Source organism: Hoplias malabaricus, chromosome 9, assembly GCF_029633855.1.
Source record: "Hoplias malabaricus isolate fHopMal1 chromosome 9, fHopMal1.hap1, whole genome shotgun sequence".
NCBI classification, from domain to species: domain Eukaryota; kingdom Metazoa; phylum Chordata; class Actinopteri; order Characiformes; family Erythrinidae; genus Hoplias; species Hoplias malabaricus.
In genome coordinates, this window is record NC_089808.1 from 43,772,200 (window position 1) to 43,791,812 (window position 19,613).

The 19,613-nt window shown below is 43.4% G+C and overlaps 1 protein-coding gene across 2 annotated transcripts in view; it reads left to right on the forward strand.

Moving 5' to 3' along the window:
• Nucleotides 1-651: 651 nt before the first annotated feature.
• LOC136707078 (NACHT, LRR and PYD domains-containing protein 12-like) overlaps nucleotides 652-19,613 on the forward strand; it is a 112,521-nt gene continuing 93,559 nt past the window's right edge. The window contains exon 1 of one of the 2 annotated variants that reach the window (XM_066680957.1): nucleotides 652-775. The gene's annotated coding sequence lies outside the window, so the exon portion shown is untranslated. The remainder of the gene's footprint in view (nucleotides 776-19,613) is intronic. The other variant, XM_066680956.1, reaches the window with a different exon arrangement.

Below are 19,613 nucleotides of genomic sequence, written 5' to 3' on the forward strand. Positions count from 1 at the left end.
GTAGAGGCATGACATGTGCTCTTTTTGGTTGGTTGAAGACCAGGCGTGCTGCAGCATTCTGGATCATCTGTAGCGGTCTCACAGCACAGGCCGGAAGACCTGTCAGGAGGGCGTTGCAATAGTCTAGACGGGAGATTACTAACGTCTGAACAAGGAGCTGTGTTGTATGTTGAGTTAGGTATGGCCTAATCTTCCTTATGTTGAATAGGGAGAAGCGGCATGATCGAGCTACAGCGGTAACGTGATCTGCAAAGGTCAGCTGGTCATCAACCATGACACCTAGGTTTCTTACAGTCTTGGTGGGAGCCACTGATAGGGACTCTAGCTTGATGCTGATGTTGTGGAGAATAACTTGCTTGGCTGGGAGGACCAGTAGTTCAGTTTTGGATAAATTCAATTGGAGGTGATGTTCCTTCATCCATGTAGATATGTCAGAGAGACAGTCAGAGATTCGAGTTGCCACTGAAGTGTGTCCTGGAGACATTATCTTGGTCTAAAGTTCTGATTCTACAGTTGACAAACAACTATGAGGAAACACTGTTATCTTCTGACAGCAGTTGTGACATGAGGAGACTGAAATGTGGTCCAACTGGTTTTTGAGGTTCTAAAGAAAAAGAAACTGCAGCTGTGTTAGAGTTCAGTCTCTCCAGAGGAGTGTGTATTTGTGTGTGCGTGTGTAGTGTAACAGAGTGAGACTGAAGCTGGGGTTCAGTGTGTGATTGACCCACTGAAGATGGACTTTCTCACTGAAGACTAAAGATTAACCTCAAGAAAGGTAACAGTTCTACAATTCTCTCAGTTCTCCACGGATATCACTGTAGAGTCATGTTCTTCTTTCAGTTCTTCACCAATATCAGTGTAGAGTCATGTTCTTCTCTCAGTTCTTCACCAATATCAGTGTAGAGTCGTGTTCTTCTCTCTGTTCTTCAACGATATCACTGTAGAGTCGTGTTCTTCTCTCTGTTCTTCAACGATATCACTGTAGAGTCATGTTCTTCTCTCAGTTCTTCACAGATATTACTGTAGAGTCATGTTCTTCTCTCGATTGTTCACAGATATCACTGTAGAGTCTTCACAGGTATCACTGTAAACTGATGAGAGGTCATGTGATCATTGCCTGTAAAGGCTGTGTTGCAGTGATCAATTTGGTCCAGATCTGAATGGAAACAAAGTTTGAGTAATTTGTTGAGATAATTACATTTGGTTTCTTATTCTTGTGGTCTTTTCTGTTTGGGGGTTGCTCTATACAGGAGTCTTCAGAACTTCAAATGAATTTAAAAATGATGTTTTCATTTTTACTAAAATAACACATATTTTTAATAAAATTCAGAGGATGTTTACTTGCCATTTGCTAACTCTCCAGACTGTTTGCACTGGAAAGAGGTCCAATGTGTTTACTTTAGTCTCATATGCTCAGGCTTTTACTGTTTGATTTGCTCTCTGAGCCATGGCAGAGAAAAAGCATCTGGAGATTTTTAGACAGTGAATATACTCCAAACGTTGAAAACCATGTAAAGAGATGAGGATGTTGCTCTATTCCTGCTTCATAGATGGGAAATATTGACTTGTTTTTTCTGTTTCAAATTTCTTAAGGTGGAACTGACTCTAAATTCAGGAGAGCGCTAACTGCTTGAAAGTAAACACAGAGCGAAAGTGCTACAAAACTAAACAGCTTGAGTTACACATGAATAAAATGTTAGAGACAATTTACAATTCAGCCACAAACAAGATACAGTCACTTCTTACTCAAACACATAATTCCATCTTAAAAAATACTGAGCTTTTGAATGTAAACAAGAACAGCAGTTCCCCAGACTCATTAATGTTGATGTACATGATTTACATAGATCCTAATGGAGTTTGGATACAGCTCATGACCATATTCAAACTACACAAAATTAATCTGACTTCCCCAGTACTGATGTTGTTTTTGGCGTTGCTCAAGTTGTGTGTTATGTCTTTGTTGAAATATTATTGTAAAGGTAAGTAGTGTGAAGATATACTGTAGTAGTTGCTGTCTTGTTTTTAAGAAAGTGATTACACTGAATAAACTGCAAGGGACTGGTGCCCCCTCCAGGGTGTGTTCCTTCCTTGCGCCCAGTGATTCTGGGTAGGCTCTTGACCCACCACGACACTGAACTAGATAAGGGTTACAGACAATAAATTAATGTTACACTGAATAAATAAATCATTGTGTATCTTTGAATCAAATACACTTTGGTCTTCTCAGTCTTAGAAACATCTAGAATTTAATTTTACAGAAAATGAACAAAGAACAAACTAACACTACAAACTGTGTTGGTATTATAAATACATCCAAATCCTGCTTAATTCTTATATATGAGTTGCCACACCAATTTTACAAACACTAAAATAATCACACCAAAACTTTAGAACTGAGAACTGTGATAACATTGTTTTCTATTTCTACACTTATTATCTCTGTATAATAAATATAATATATAATACATTAAAAAATGTGTATATAATATGAAATAAAGAACCCACATGTAAAGAAAGACATTGATATGAAACACCAAAGCTTTTTGAGGACATGTAATAAGGAGGATATATATTATGGACACTACCTTCCCATGGTTGCAATGCCAGAAGACCCCTGTATGACAAACACTATACAGCTGATTGTTGTCTGGCAAAACAAGGTTTGCCTGGTCTTGTGTATCCTCAGCCCCCACAGATCATACACAGTGTAGCCAAATGTTGTTGGAAACCTGTTCATGCAGTGAATCTTTTCAACTGCAGGGCTTTCCTGCAGTAAAAGCCTCCTCTTCAGGAAAGGGTAATATATATGAATATTCCTGATGTTTCTGTGAGTATTTGATGACATTCAGCCAGAATATGTCTAGTGAGGTCAGGAACTGATATTGGGTGTTTACAAACCGGATTCCAAAAAAGTTGGGACACTAAATAAATTGTGAATAAAAACTGAATGCAATGATGTGGAGATGGCAAATGTCAATATTTTATTTGTAATAGAACATAGATGACAGATCAAAAGTTTAATCTGAGTAAGTGTAACATTTTAAAGGAAAAATATGTTGATTCAAAATTTCACAGTGTCAGCAAATCCCAAAAAAGTTGGGACAAGTAGCAATAAGTGGCTGGAAAAAGGAAATTGAGCATATATCGAACAGCTGGAAGACCAGCATAAAATAGCAAATACTTTTAAGTTATCATCATCAACCGTGCATAACATCGTCAATAGATTCAGAGAATCTGAAACAATTGCTGTGCGTAAGGGTCAAGGCCGTAAAACTCTACTGGATGCTCCGGGCCCTTAAACGTCACTGCACCTCAAACAGGAATGCCACTTTCAAGGAAATAACAGAATGGGCTCAGGAATACTTCCAGAAAGCATTGTCAGTGAACACAATCCACCGTGCCATCCGCCGTTATCAGCTGAAGCTCTACAGTGCAGAGAGGAAGCCATTTCTAAGCAAGCTCCACAAGCTCAGATGTTTGCACTGGGACAGGGGTCTTTTAAAATGGAGTGTGGCAAAATGGAAGACTGTGCTGTGGTCAGATGAGTCACGATTTGAAGTTCTTAATGGAACACTGGGACGCCATGTCATCCGGACCAGAGAGGACAAGGATAACCCAAGTTGTTATCAACGCTCCGTTCAGAAGCCTGCATCACTGATGGTATGGGGTTGCATGAGTGCTTGTGGCATGGGCAGCTTGCATGTCTGGAAAGGCACCATTAATGCAGAGAACTATGTTCAGGTTCTAGAACAACATATGCTCCCATCTAGACGTCATCTCTTTCAGGGAAGACCCTGCATTTTTCAACAAGATAATGCCAGACCACATTCTGCAGCAATCACAACATCATGGCTACGTAGGAGAAGGATCCAGGTACTGAAATGGCCAGACTGCAGTCCAGATCGTTCACCTATAGAGAACATTTGGCGCATCATAAAGAGGAAGGTGCGACAAAGAAGGCCCAAGACAATTGAACAGTTAGAGGCCTGTATTAGACATGAATGGAAGAGCATTCCTATTTCTAAACTTGAGAAACTGGTCACCTCTGTCCTCAGACGTCTGTTGAGTGTTGTAAGAAGAAGGAGGGATGCCACACAGTGGTAAAAAATGGCCTTGTCCCTACTTTTTTGGGATTTGTTGACACCATGAAATTTTGAAACAACATATTTTTCCCTTAAAATGATACAATCTCTCAGTTTAAACTTTTGATCTGTGATTTGTGTTCTATTCTGAATAAAATATTAGATGTTAGCACCTCCACATCATTGCATTCAGTTTTTATTCACAATTTGTTTAGTGTCCCAACTTTTTTGGAATCCGGCTTGTAGTTCTAGATCACAAACCCCTCTCCACCTCATCCCAAAAACTGAGCTCCTTCAGTCCGACGATGACAGTTCCACTGCTAAATGTTCCAATGCACTGTATATTTATACCAATGGAGCCTGCATTTGACATTGGCCATGGTGTCATTAAGGTCATGTGCAGTTACTTCAAGTCTCCCAGTTAAATTCATGCTTTTCTATAAATATAATACAAGTTCTGCATGACAATAATTATCATCTGAGATCAGTCATGCTTTGCAGATGTAGACTAAGTTGAATAACAATGACCTGTAAAAAAGCATTTAGCCCTTTGTGAACGAGTCCAGCAGGAAACTCCCCTGATCAAGCTGTAAACACACACAGAGACTGTCAGAGGTGGAGCCAATGTGTAGAGCCTTATTGCAGTGAGGAGGAGACTCAGTGTAGAGTCTAATTACAGTGAGGAGGAGATTCTGTATAGAGTTTTAATGCAGTGAGGAGATTCAGTGTAGAGTCTTATTGCAGCGAGGAGAAGACTCAGTGTAGAGTCTTATTGCAGTGAGGAGGATACATAGTGTACAGTCTTACTGCAGTGAGGAAGAGATTCAGTGTAGAGTCTTATTACAGTGAGGAGGAGATTCAGTGTAGAGTCTTATTACAGTGAGGAGGAGATTCTGTGTAAAGTCTTATTATAGCAAGGATAAGACTCAATGTACCGTCTTACTGCAGTGAGGAGGAGATTCAGTGTAGAATCTTATTACAGTGAGGAGGGGATTCAGTGTAGAGTTTTATTGCAGTGAGGAGGAGAGTCAGTCTAGAGTCTTATTACAGTTAGGAGGAGATTCTGTGTAGAGTCTTATTGCAGCGAGGAGGAGATTCTATGTAGAGTCTTAATGCAGCGAGGAGGAGAATCAGTGTAGAGTCTTACTGCAGTGAGGAGGAGACTCAGTGTAGGGTTTTATAACAGTGAGGAGGAGATTCTGTCTAGAGCTTTATTACAGTGTGGAGGAGATTCTGTGTAGAGTCGTACTGCAGTGAGGAGGAGACTCAGTGTAGGGTCTTATTGCAGCGAGGAGGAGACTCTGTGTAGAGTCTCATTACAGTGAGGAGGAGATTCTGTCTAGAGCTTTATTGCAGTGAGGAGGAGATTCAATGTAGAGTTTTATTGCAGCGAGGACAAGACTCAGTGTAGAGTCTTACTGCAGTGAAGAGGAGATTCTGTGCAGAGTTTTATTGCAGCAAGCAGAAGATTCTGTGTAGAGTCTTACTGCAGTGAGAAGGAGACTCAGTGTAGGGTCTTATTGCAGCGAAGAGAAACTCAGGGTAGAGTCTTACTGAAGTGAGGAGGAAACTCAGTGTAGAGTCTTACTGCAGTGAGGAGGAGATTGAGCATAGAGTCTTATTGCAGCAAGCAGATGACTCAGTGTAGAGTCTTACTGCAGTGAGGAGGAGATTCAGTGTAGAGTCTTATTGCAGCGAGGAGGAGACTCTGTGTAGAGTCTTATTGCAGTGAGGAGGAGATTCAGTGTAGAGTCTTATTGCAGCTAGGAGGAGAGTCAGTGTAGAGTCTTATTACAGTGAGGAGGAGAATCTGTGTAGAGTCTTATTATAGCAAGGATAAGACTCAGTGTACAGTCTTACTGCAGTGAGGAGGAGATTCAGTGTAGAGTCTTATTACAGTGAGGAGGAGATTCAGTGTAGAGTCTTATTACAGTGAGGAGGAGATTCTGTGTAGAGTCTTATTGCAGTGAGGAGGAGAATCAGTGTAGAGTCTTACTGCAGTGAGGAGGAGACTCAGTATAGAGTATTACTGCAGTGAAGTGGAGTTTCAGTGTAGAGTCTTATTGCAGTGAGGAGATTCAGTGTAGAGTCGTAATGCAGTGAGAAGATTCAGTGTAGAGTCTTATTGCAGCGAGGAGGAGACTCAGTGTAGAGTCTTACTGCAGTAAGGAGGAGACTCAGTTTAGGGTCTTATTGCAGCGAGGAGGAGACTCAGTGTAGAGTCTTATTACAGTGAGGAGGAGATTCTGTGTAGAGTCTCATTGCAGTGAGGAGGATACTCAGTGTACAGTCTTACTGCAGTGAGGAGGAGATTTAGTGTAGAGTCTTATTACAGTGAGGAGGAGATTCTGTGTAGAGTCTTATTATAGCAAGGATAAGACTCAGTGTACAGTCTTACTGCAGTGAGGACGAGATTCTGTGTTGAGTCTTATTACAGTGAAGAGTTTTATTGTAGCGAGGAGGAGAGTCAGTGTAGAGTCTTATTACAGCGATGAGGAGATTCCGTGTAGAGTCTTATTGCAACGAGGAGAAGACTCGTAGAGTCTTACTGCAGTGAGGAGGAGACTCAGTTTAGGGTCTTATTGCAGCGAGGAGGAGACTCAATGTAGGGTCTTATTGCAGCGAGGAGGAGACTCAGTGTAGAGTCTGATCACAGTGAGGAGGAGATTCTGTCTAGAGCTTTATTGGAGTGAGGAGGAGATTCAGCGTAGAGTCTTATTGCAGCGAGGAGAAGACTCGGTGTAGTGTCTTACTGCAGTGAGGAGAAGATTCAGTATAGAGTCTTATTGCAGTGAGGAGGAGACTCAGTGTAAAGTCTTATTGCAGTGAGGAGGAGACTCAGTGTAGAGTCTTATTGCAGTGAGGAGGAGACTCAATGTAGAGTCTTACTGAAGCAAGGAGGAGACTCAGTGTAAAGTCTTATTGCAGTAAGGAAGATATTCAGTGTAGAGTCTTATTGCAGTGAGGAGGATACTCAGTGTAGAGTCTTATTGCAGTGAGGAGGAGAATCTGTGTAGAGTCTTATTATAGCAAGGATAAGACTCAGTGTACAGTCTTACTGCAGTGAGGAGGAGACTCAGTATAGAGTCTTATTACAGTGAGGAGGAGATTCAGTGTAGAGTTTTATTGCAGCGAGGAGGAGAGTCAGTGTAGAGTCTTATTACAGTGAGTAGGAGATTCTGTGTAGAGTCGTATTGCATCTAGGAAAAGACTCAGTGTAGAGTCTTACTGCAGTAAGGAGGAGACTCAGTTTAGGGTCTTATTGCAGCGAGGAGGAGACTCAGTGTAGAGTCTTATTACAGTGAGGAGGAGATTCTGTGTAGAGTTTTACTGCAGTGAGGAGGAGGCTCAGTGTAGGGTCTTATTGCAGCGAGGAGGAGACTCAGTGTAGAGTCTTATTACAGTGAGGAGGAGATTCTCTGTAGAGTTTTATTGTAGTGAGGAGGAGACTCAGTGTAGAGTCTTATTGCAGTGAGGAGGAGACTAAGTGTAGAGTCTTATTACAGTGAGGTGGAGATTCTGTCTAGAGCTTTATTGCAGTGAGGAGAAGGTTTTGTGTAGAGTCTTACTGCAGTGAGGAGGAGACTCAGTGTAGGGTCTTATTGCAGCGAAGAGGAGATTCAGTGTAGAGTTTTATTGTAGCGAGGAGGAGAGTCAGTGTAGAGTCTTATTACAGCGATGAGGAGATTCCGTGTAGAGTCTTATTGCAACGAGGAGAAGACTTGTAGAGTCTTACTGCAGTGAGGAGGAGACTCAGTTTAGGGTCTTATTGCAGCGAGGAGGAGACTCAATGTAGGGTCTTATTGCAGCGAGGAGGAGACTCAGTGTAGAGTCTGATCACAGTGAGGAGGAGATTCTGTCTAGAGCTTTTTTGGAGTGAGGAGGAGATTCAGTGTAGAGTTTTATTGCAGCGAGGAGAAGACTCGGTGTAGAGTCTTACTGCAGTGAAGAGGAGACTCCGTTTAGAGTCTTATTACAGTGAGGAGGAGATTCTGTGCAGAGTTTTGTTTCAGCAAGCAGGAGATTCTGTGTAGAGTCTTATTGCAGCGAGGAGGAGATTCTATGTAGAGTCTTATTGCAGCGAGGAGGAGACTAAGTGTAGAGTCTTATTACAGTGAGGTGGAGATTCTGTCTAGAGCTTTATTGCAGTGAGGAGAAGGTTCTGTGTAGAGTCTTACTGCAGTGAGGAGGAGACTCAGTGTAGGGTCTTATTGCAGCGAAGAGAAACTCAGGGTAGAGTCTTACTGCAGTGAGGAGGAGATTCAGCCAGTGGCGATTGCTCTAAGACTGCAAGGGAAGCTCAGCTTCCCCTAAAATGTCAATGAATAAGTTATCAAATATATACTGTTGTGTGTACATGTCATTGAATAAATATGCACTACAATGCCCTCAACTTTTGTTCAGAATCAGCTTCTTATCACTGGTAAAGACACGGCTTTCTCGCAGTTTCACAGTGCTTTAAACGGTGCGGACGCTCAGTGTCCACAGAGTTCAATAGAAGCAGCGAAGTGCAGCGCAACGAGACGAGTCATTGGATAAATGCTGGGGTTTGTTCCACCCATCAGATGCTCAACGTCTCTGGGGGTCTATGGAGCAGTGGGCTGGCCTCGGCTGGCCCGGACGCTCAGCTTCTGCATGATGATTGGTTGATCTGTCTGAGGCTGAATCCCTTTTTGATTGACAGCGAAATGAGCGATACTTTGGTGTAAAGATTCGTGGGAGCATTACATTTTCATTCTGTTCTGTGTTGAACCGGACTTTCTTAATTCTCTTAGCAGCATTTTATTTGTTAAAAACGACTAGTGACTAATCGAGCTGGTTTCTGGTGTGATTTTTTGGTAGCTGCTTGTGTTTGGAGACTGACTTCTATCACTTTTTCTGACTTCTATCGCAGTTTCTGTCTAGCGGGTGCTGCTGAGCCCCTCCACCGTCACAAAGCACTCACAGGCGGACACACTTCACATGGGCCAAGGCCGTTTAAGCAGCCTAGCTCTGCTGGCCATTGAGAGGACACTAGTCAAGTCCCTGGAAAAGATGCCTTGTTGATACGACAGGGTCACAGATCATTTTCTTGAAAAGGAACGGAGGGTAGAATTTACGTATAAATAAACTGACACATTTTATGATGTAGGCCGAAATTGAGCTTCCCCTCATTGAAAGACCAGCATCCGCTACTGGATTCAGCGTAGAGTCTTATTGCAGCGAGGAGAAGACTCGGTGTAGTGTCTTACTGCAGTGAGGAGGACATTCAGTGTAGAGTCTTACTGCAGTGAGGAGAAGATTCAGTATAGAGTCTTATTGCAGTGAGGAGGAGACTCAGTGTAAAGTCTTATTGCAGTGAGGAGGAGACTCAGTGTAGAGTCTTATTGCAGTGAGGAGGAGACTCAATGTAGAGTCTTACTGAAGCAAGGAGGAGACTCAGTGTAAAGTCTTATTGCAGTAAGGAAGATACTCAGTGTAGAGTCTTATTGCAGTGAGGAGGATACTCAGTGTAGAGTCTTATTGCAGTGAGGAGGAGAATCTGTGTAGAGTCTTATTATAGCAAGGATAAGACTCAGTGTACAGTCTTACTGCAGTGAGGAGGAGACTCAGTATAGAGTCTTATTACAGTGAGGAGGAGATTCAGTGTAGAGTTTTCATTGCAGCGAGGAGGAGAGTCAGTGTAGAGTCTTATTACAGTGAGTAGGAGATTCTGTGTAGAGTCGTATTGCATCTAGGAAAAGACTCAGTGTAGAGTCTTACTGCAGTAAGGAGGAGACTCAGTTTAGGGTCTTATTGCAGCGAGGAGGAGACTCAGTGTGGAGTCTTATTACAGTGAGGAGGAGATTCTGTGTAGAGTTTTACTGCAGTGAGGAGGAGGCTCAGTGTAGGGTCTTATTGCAGCGAGGAGGAGACTCAGTGTAGAGTCTTATTACAGTGTGGAGGAGATTCTCTGTAGAGTTTTATTGTAGTGAGGAGGAGACTCAGTGTAGAGTCTTATTGCAGTGAGGAGGAGACTCAGTATAGAGTCTTATTGCAGTGAGGAGGAGACTCAGTGTAGTCTTGTTGCAGTGAGGAGGAGACTCAGTGTAGAGTCTTACTGTAATGAGGAGGAGATTAAGTCTAGAGTCTAATTGCAGTGAGGAGATTCAGTGTATAATCTTATTGCAGTTAGGATATTCAGTGTGGAGTCTTACTGCAGTGAGGAGGAGATTCAGTGTAGAGTCTTATTACAGTGAGGAGGATATTATGTGTAGAGTCTTACTGCAGTGAGGAGGAGATTCAGTGTAGAGTCTTATTACAGTGAAGAGGAGATTCCGTGTAGAGTCTTATTGCAGTGAGGAGGAGGCTCAGTGTAGGGTCTTATTGCAGCGAGGAGGAGACTCAGTGTAGAGTCTTATTACAGTGAGGAGGAGATTCTCTGTAGAGTTTTATTGTAGTGAGGAGGAGACTCAGTGTAGAGTCTTATTACAGTGAGGAGGAGACTCAGTAAAGAGTCTTATTGCAGTGAGGAGGAGACTCAGTGTAGTCTTGTTGCAGTGAGGAGGAGACTCAGTGTAGAGTCTTACTGCAATGAGGAGGAGATTAAGTGTAGAGTCTAATTGCAGTGAGGAGATTCAGTGTAGAGTCTTATTGCAGTGAGGATATTCAGTGTGGAGTCTTATTGCAGCGAGGAGGAGACTCGGTGTAGAGTCTTACTGCAGTGAGGAGGAGACTCAGTGTAGAGTCTTACTGCAGTGAGGAGGAGATTCAGCGTAGAGTGTTATTGCAGTGAGGAGAAGATTCAGTGTAGAGTCTTACTGCAGTGAGGAGGAGATTCAGTGTAGAGTCTTATTACAGTGAGGAGGATATTATGTGTAGAGTTTTATTGCAGTGAGGACGAGATTCAGCGTAGAGTCTTATTGCAGTGAGGAGAAGACTCAGTGTAGAATCTTACTGCAGTGAGGAGGAGATTCAGTGTAAAGTCTTATTACAGTGAGGAGGATATTATGTGTAGAGTTTTACTGCAGTGAGGAGGAGAATCAGTGTAGAGTCTTATTGCAGTGAGGAGGAGACTCAGTATAGAGTCTTATTGCAGTGAGGAGGAGACACAGTGTAGAGTCTTATTGCAGTGAGGAGCATACTCAGTGTAGAGTCTTATTGCAGCGAGGAGGAGATTCAGTGTAGAGTCTTATTACAGTGAGGAGGAGATTCGGTGTAGAGTCTTATTGCAGCGAGGAGGAGACACCGTGTAGAGTGTTACTGCAGTGAGGAGGAGACTCAGTATAGTGTCTTACTTCAGTGAGGAGGAGATTCAGTGTAGAGTCTTATTGCAGTGAGGAGATTCAGTGTAGAGTCTTATTACAGTGAGGAGGAGATTCAGTGTAGAGTCTTATTACAGTGAGGAGGAGATTCTGTGTAGAGTCTTATTGCAGTGAGGAGGAGAATCAGTGTAGAGTCTTACTGCAGTGAGGAGGAGACTCAGTATAGAGTATTACTGCAGTGAAGTGGAGATTCAGTGTAGAGTCTTATTGCAGTGAGGAGATTCAGTGTAGAGTCGTAATGCAGTGAGAAGATTCAGTGTGGAGTCTTATTGCAGCGAGGAGGAGATTCAGTGTAGAGTCTTATTGCATCTAGGAAAAGACTCAGTGTAGAGTCTTACTGCAGTAAGGAGGAGACTCAGTTTAGGGTCTTATTGCAGCGAGGAGGAGACTTAGTGTGGAGTCTTATTACAGTGAGGAGTAGATTCTGTCTAGAGCTTTATTGGAGTGAGGAGGAGATTCAGTGTAGAGTTTTATTGCAGCGAGGAGAAGACTCAGTGTAGAGTCTTACTGCAGTGAAGAGGAGACTCCGTTTAGAGTCTTATTACAGTGAGGAGGAGATTCTGTGCAGAGTTTTATTTCAGCAAGCAGGAGATTCTGTGTAGAGTCTTATTGCAGCGAGGAGGAGATTCTATGTAGAGTCTTATTGCAGCGAGGAGGAGACTAAGTGTAGAGTCTTATTACAGTGAGGTGGAGATTCTGTCTAGAGCTTTATTGCAGTGAGGAGAAGGTTCTGCGTAGAGTCTTACTGCAGTGAGGAGGAGACTCAGTGTAGGGTCTTATTGCAGCAAAGAGAAACTCAGGGTAGAGTCTTACTGCAGTGAGGAGGAGATTCAGCCAGTGGCGATTGCTCTAAGACTGCAAGGGAAGCTCAGCTTCCCCTAAAATGTCAATGAATAAGTTATCAAATATATACTGTTGTGTGTACATGTCATTGAATAAATATGCACTACAATGCCCTCAACTTTTGTTCAGAATCAGCTTCTTATCACTGGTAAAGACACGGCTTTCTCGCAGTTTCACAGTGCTTTAAACGGTGCGGACGCTCAGTGTCCACAGAGTTCAATAGAAGCAGCGAAGTGCAGCGCAACGAGACGAGTCATTGGATAAATGCTGGGGTTTGTTCCGCCCATCAGATGCTCAACGTCTCTGGGGGTCTATGGAGCAGTGGGCTGGCCTCGGCTGGCCCGGACGCTCAGCTTCTGCATGATGATTGGTTGATCTGTCTGAGGCTGAATCCCTTTTTGATTGACAGCGAAATGAGCGAATCAGCGATACTTTGGTGTAAAGATTCGTGGGAGCATTACATTTTCATTCTGTTCTGTGTTGAACCGGACTTTCTTAATTCTCTTAGCAGCATTTTATTTGTTAAAAACGACTAGTGACTAATCGAGCTGGTTTCTGGTGTGATTTTTTGGTAGCTGCTTGTGTTTGGAGACTGACTTCTATCACTTTTTCTGACTTCTATCGCAGTTTCTGTCTAGCGGGTGCTGCTGAGCCCCTCCACCGTCACAAAGCACTCACAGGCGGACACACTTCACATGGGCCAAGGCCGTTTAAGCAGCCTAGCTCTGCTGGCCATTGAGAGGACACTAGTCAAGTCCCTGGAAAAGATGCCTTGTTGATACGACAGGGTCACAGATCATTTTCTTGAAAAGGAACGGAGGGTAGAATTTACGTATAAATAAACTGACACATTTTATGATGTAGGCCGAAAATGAGCTTCCCCTCATTGAAAGACCAGCATCCGCTACTGGATTCAGCGTAGAGTCTTATTGCAGCGAGGAGAAGACTTGGTGTAGTGTCTTACTGCAGTGAGGAGGACATTCAGTGTAGAGTCTTATTACAGTGAGGAGGAGATTCTGTGTAGAGTTTTATTGCAGTGAGGAACAGACTAAGTGTAGAGTCTTACTGCAGTGAGGAGAAGATTCAGTATAGAGTCTTATTGCAGTGAGGAGGAGACTCAGTGTAAAGTCTTATTGCAGTGAGGAGGAGACTCAGTGTAGAGTCTTATTGCAGTGAGGAGGAGACTCAATGTAGAGTCTTACTGAAGCAAGGAGGAGACTCAGTGTAAAGTCTTATTGCAGTAAGGAAGATATTCAGTGTAGAGTCTTATTGCAGTGAGGAGGAGACTCAGTATAGAGTCTTATTGCAGTGAGGAGGAGACACAGTGTAGAGTCTTATTGCAGTGAGGAGCATACTCAGTGTAGAGTCTTATTGCAGTGAGGAGGAGATTCAGTGTAGAGTCTTATTACAGTGAGGAGGAGATTCGGTGTAGAGTCTTATTGCAGCGAGGAGGAGACACCGTGTAGAGTGTTACTGCAGTGAGGAGGAGACTCAGTATAGAGTCTTACTTCATTGAGGAGGAGATTCAGTGTAGAGTCTTATTGCAGTGAGGAGATTCAGTGTAGAGTCTTATTACAGTGAGGAGGAGATTCAGTGTAGAGTCTTATTACAGTGAGGAGGAGATTCTGTGTAGAGTCTTATTGCAGTGAGGAGGAGAATCAGTGTAGAGTCTTACTGCAGTGAGGAGGAGACTCAGTATAGAGTATTACTGCAGTGAAGTGGAGATTCAGTGTAGAGTCTTATTGCAGTGAGGAGATTCAGTGTAGAGTCGTAATGCAGTGAGAAGATTCAGTGTGGAGTCTTATTGCAGCGAGGAGGAGATTCAGTGTAGTGTCTTATTGCATCTAGGAAAAGACTCAGTGTAGAGTCTTACTGCAGTAAGGAGGAGACTCAGTTTAGGGTCTTATTGCAGCGAGGAGGAGACTCAGTGTGGAGTCTTATTACAGTGAGGAGTAGATTCTGTGTAGAGTTTTACTGCAGCGAGGAGGAGACTCTGTGTAGGGTCTTATTGCAGTAAGGAGGATTTTCAGTGTAGAGTCTCATTACAGTAAAGAGGATACTCAGTGTACAGTCTTACTGCAGTGAGGAGGAGATTTAGTGTAGAGTTTTATTATAGCAAGGATAAGACTCAGTGTAGAGTCTTACTGCAGTGAGGAGGAGATTCAGTGTAGAGTCTTATTACAGTGAAGAGGAGATTCAGTGTGGAGTTTTATTGTAGCGAGGAGGAGAGTCAGTGTAGAGTCTTATTACAGCGATGAGGAGATTCCATGTAGAGTCTTATTGCAACGAGGAGAAGACTCGTAGAGTCTTACTGCAGTGAGGAGGAGACTCAGTTTAGGGTCTTATTGCAGCGAGGAGGAGACTCAATGTAGGGTCTTATTGCAGCGAGGAGGAGACTCAGTGTAGAGTCTGATCACAGTGAGGAGGAGATTCTGTCTAGAGCTTTATTGGAGTGAGGAGGAGATTCAGTGTAGAGTTTTATTGCAGCGAGGAGAAGACTCAGTGTAGAGTCTTACTGCAGTGAAGAGGAGACTCCGTTTAGAGTCTTATTACAGTGAGGAGGAGATTCTGTGCAGAGTTTTATTTCAGCAAGCAGGAGATTCTGTGTAGAGTCTTATTGCAGCGAGGAGGAGATTCTATGTAGAGTCTTATTGCAGCGAGGAGGAGACTAAGTGTAGGGTCTTATTGCAGCGAAGAGAAACTCAGGGTAGAGTCTTACTGCAGTGAGGAGGAGATTCAGCCAGTGGCGATTGCTCTAAGACTGCAAGGGAAGCTCAGCTTCCCCTAAAATGTCAATGAATAAATTATCAAATATATACTGTTGTGTGTACATGTCATTGAATAAATATGCACTACAATGCCCTCAACTTTTGTTCAGAATCAGCTTCTTATCACTGGTAAAGACACGGCTTTCTCGCAGTTTCACAGTGCTTTAAACGGTGCGGACGCTCAGTGTCCACAGAGTTCAATAGAAGCAGCGAAGTGCAGCGCAACGAGACGAGTCATTGGATAAATGCTGGGGTTTGTTCCACCCATCAGATGCTCAACGTCTCTGGGGGTCTATGGAGCAGTGGGCTGGCCTCGGCTGGCCCGGACGCTCAGCTTCTGCATGATGATTGGTTGATCTGTCTGAGGCTGAATCCCTTTTTGATTGACAGCGAAATGAGCGATACTTTGGTGTAAAGATTCGTGGGAGCATTACATTTTCATTCTGTTCTGTGTTGAACCGGACTTTCTTAATTCTCTTAGCAGCATTTTATTTGTTAAAAACGACTAGTGACTAATCGAGCTGGTTTCTGGTGTGATTTTTTGGTAGCTGCTTGTGTTTGGAGACTGACTTCTATCACTTTTTCTGACTTCTATCGCAGTTTCTGTCTAGCGGGTGCTGCTGAGCCCCTCCACCGTCACAAAGCACTCACAGGCGGACACACTTCACATGGGCCAAGGCCGTTTAAGCAGCCTAGCTCTGCTGGCCATTGAGAGGACACTAGTCAAGTCCCTGGAAAAGATGCCTTGTTGATACGACAGGGTCACAGATCATTTTCTTGAAAAGGAACGGAGGGTAGAATTTACGTATAAATAAACTGACACATTTTATGATGTAGGCCGAAATTGAGCTTCCTCTCATTGAAAGACCAGCATCCGCTACTGGATTCAGCGTAGAGTCTTATTGCAGCGAGGAGAAGACTCGGTGTAGTGTCTTACTGCAGTGAGGAGGACATTCAGTGTAGAGTCTTACTGCAGTGAGGAGAAGATTCAGTATAGAGTCTTATTGCAGTGAGGAGGAGACTCAGTGTAAAGTATTATTGCAGTGAGGAGGAGACTCAGTGTAGAGTCTTATTGCAGTGAGGAGGAGACTCAATGTAGAGTCTTACTGAAGCAAGGAGGAGACTCAGTGTAAAGTCTTATTGCAGTAAGGAAGATACTCAGTGTAGAGTCTTATTGCAGTGAGGAGGATACTCAGTGTAGAGTCTTATTGCAGTGAGGAGGAGAATCTGTGTAGAGTCTTATTATAGCAAGGATAAGACTCAGTGTACAGTCTTACTGCAGTGAGGAGGAGACTCAGTATAGAGTCTTATTACAGTGAGGAGGAGATTCAGTGTAGAGTTTTCATTGCAGCGAGGAGGAGAGTCAGTGTAGAGTCTTATTACAGTGAGTAGGAGATTCTGTGTAGAGTCGTATTGCATCTAGGAAAAGACTCAGTGTAGAGTCTTACTGCAGTAAGGAGGAGACTCAGTTTAGGGTCTTATTGCAGCGAGGAGGAGACTCAGTGTGGAGTCTTATTACAGTGAGGAGGAGATTTTGTGTAGAGTTTTACTGCAGTGAGGAGGAGGCTCAGTGTAGGGTCTTATTGCAGCGAGGAGGAGACTCAGTGTAGAGTCTTATTACAGTGTGGAGGAGATTCTCTGTAGAGTTTTATTGTAGTGAGGAGGAGACTCAGTGTAGAGTCTTATTGCAGTGAGGAGGAGACTCAGTATAGAGTCTTATTGCAGTGAGGAGGAGACTCAGTGTAGTCTTGTTGCAGTGAAGAGGAGACTCAGTGTAGAGTCTTACTGTAATGAGGAGGAGATTAAGTCTAGAGTCTAATTGCAGTGAGGAGATTCAGTGTATAATCTTATTGCAGTTATGATATTCAGTGTGGAGTCTTACTGCAGTGAGGAGGAGATTCAGTGTAGAGTCTTATTACAGTGAGGAGGATATTATGTGTAGAGTCTTACTGCAGTGAGGAGGAGATTCAGTGTAGAGTCTTATTACAGTGAAGAGGAGATTCCGTGTAGAGTCTTATTGCAGTGAGGAGGAGGCTCAGTGTAGGGTCTTATTGCAGCGAGGAGGAGACTCAGTGTAGAGTCTTATTACAGTGAGGAGGAGATTCTCTGTAGAGTTTTATTGTAGTGAGGAGGAGACTCAGTGTAGAGTCTTATTACAGTGAGGAGGAGACTCAGTAAAGAGTCTTATTGCAGTGAGGAGGAGACTCAGTGTAGTCTTGTTGCAGTGAGGAGGAGACTCAGTGTAGAGTCTTACTGCAATGAGGAGGAGATTAAGTGTAGAGTCTAATTGCAGTGAGGAGATTCAGTGTAGAGTCTTATTGCAGTGAGGATATTCAGTGTGGAGTCTTATTGCAGCGAGGAGGAGACTCGGTGTAGAGTCTTACTGCAGTGAGGAGGAGACTCAGTGTAGAGTCTTACTGCAGTGAGGAGGAGATTCAGCGTAGAGTGTTATTGCAGTGAGGAGAAGATTCAGTGTAGAGTCTTACTGCAGTGAGGAGGAGATTCAGTGTAGAGTCTTATTAATGTGAGGAGGATATTATGTGTAGAGTTTTATTGCAGTGAGGACGAGATTCAGCGTAGAGTCTTATTGCAGTGAGGAGAAGACTCAGTGTAGAATCTTACTGCAGTGAGGAGGAGATTCAGTGTAAAGTCTTATTACAGTGAGGAGGATATTATGTGTAGAGTTTTACTGCAGTGAGGAGGAGAATCAGTGTAGAGTCTTATTGCAGTGAGGAGGAGACTCAGTATAGAGTCTTATTGCAGTGAGGAGGAGACACAGTGTAGAGTCTTATTGCAGTGAGGAGCATACTCAGTGTAGAGTCTTATTGCAGTGAGGAGGAGATTCAGTGTAGAGTCTTATTACAGTGAGGAGGAGATTCGGTGTAGAGTCTTATTGCAGCGAGGAGGAGACACCGTGTAGAGTGTTACTGCAGTGAGGAGGAGACTCAGTATAGTGTCTTACTTCAGTGAGGAGGAGATTCAGTGTAGAGTCTTATTGCAGTGAGGAGATTCAGTGTAGAGTCTTATTACAGTGAGGAGGAGATTCAGTGTAGAGTCTTATTACAGTGAGGAGGAGATTCTGTGTAGAGTCTTATTGCAGTGAGGAGGAGAATCAGTGTAGAGTCTTACTGCAGTGAGGAGGAGACTCAGTATAGAGTATTACTGCAGTGAAGTGGAGATTCAGTGTAGAGTCTTATTGCAGTGAGGAGATTCAGTGTAGAGTCGTAATGCAGTGAGAAGATTCAGTGTGGAGTCTTATTGCAGCGAGGAGGAGATTCAGTGTAGAGTCTTATTGCATCTAGGAAAAGACTCAGTGTAGAGTCTTACTGCAGTAAGGAGGAGACTCAGTTTAGGGTCTTATTGCAGCGAGGAGGAGACTTAGTGTGGAGTCTTATTACAGTGAGGAGTAGATTCTGTGTAGAGTTTTACTGCAGCGAGGAGGAGACTCTGTGTAGGGTCTTATTGCAGTAAGGAGGATTTTCAGTGTAGAGTCTCATTACAGTAAAGAGGATACTCAGTGTACAGTCTTACTGCAGTGAGGAGGAGATTTAGTGTAGAGTCTTATTACAGTGAGGAGGAGATTCTGTGTAGAGTTTTATTATAGCAAGGATAAGACTCAGTGTACAGTCTTACTGCAGTGAGGAGGAGATTCAGTGTAGAGTCTTATTACAGTGAAGAGGAGATTCAGTGTGGAGTTTTATTGTAGCGAGGAGGAGAGTCAGTGTAGAGTCTTATTACAGCGATGAGGAGATTCCATGTAGAGTCTTATTGCAACGAGGAGAAGACTCGTAGAGTCTTACTGCAGTGAGGAGGAGACTCAGTTTAGGGTCTTATTGCAGCGAGGAGGAGACTCAATGTAGGGTCTTATTGCAGCGAGGAGGAGACTCAGTGTAGAGTCTGATCACAGTGAGGAGGAGATTCTGTCTAGAGCTTTATTGGAGTGAGGAGGAGATTCAGTGTAGAGTTTTATTGCAGCGAGGAGAAGACTCAGTGTAGAGTCTTACTGCAGTGAAGAGGAGACTCCGTTTAGAGTCTTATTACAGTGAGGAGGAGATTCTGTGCAGAGTTTTATTTCAGCAAGCAGGAGATTCTGTGTAGAGTCTTATTGCAGCGAGGAGGAGATTCTATGTAGAGTCTTATTGCAGCGAGGAGGAGACTAAGTGTAGAGTCTTATTACAGTGAGGTGGAGATTCTGTCTAGAGCTTTATTGCAGTGAGGAGAAGGTTCTGCGTAGAGTCTTACTGCAGTGAGGAGGAGACTCAGTGTAGGGTCTTATTGCAGCGAAGAGAAACTCAGGGTAGAGTCTTACTGCAGTGAGGAGGAGATTCAGCCAGTGGCGATTGCTCTAAGACTGCAAGGGAAGCTCAGCTTCCCCTAAAATGTCAATGAATAAGTTATCAAATATATACTGTTGTGTGTACATGTCATTGAATAAATATGCACTACAATGCCCTCAACTTTTGTTCAGAATCAGCTTCTTATCACTGGTAAAGACACGGCTTTCTCGCAGTTTCACAGTGCTTTAAACGGTGCGGACGCTCAGTGTCCACAGAGTTCAATAGAAGCAGCGAAGTGCAGCGCAACGAGACGAGTCATTGGATAAATGCTGGGGTTTGTTCCGCCCATCAGATGCT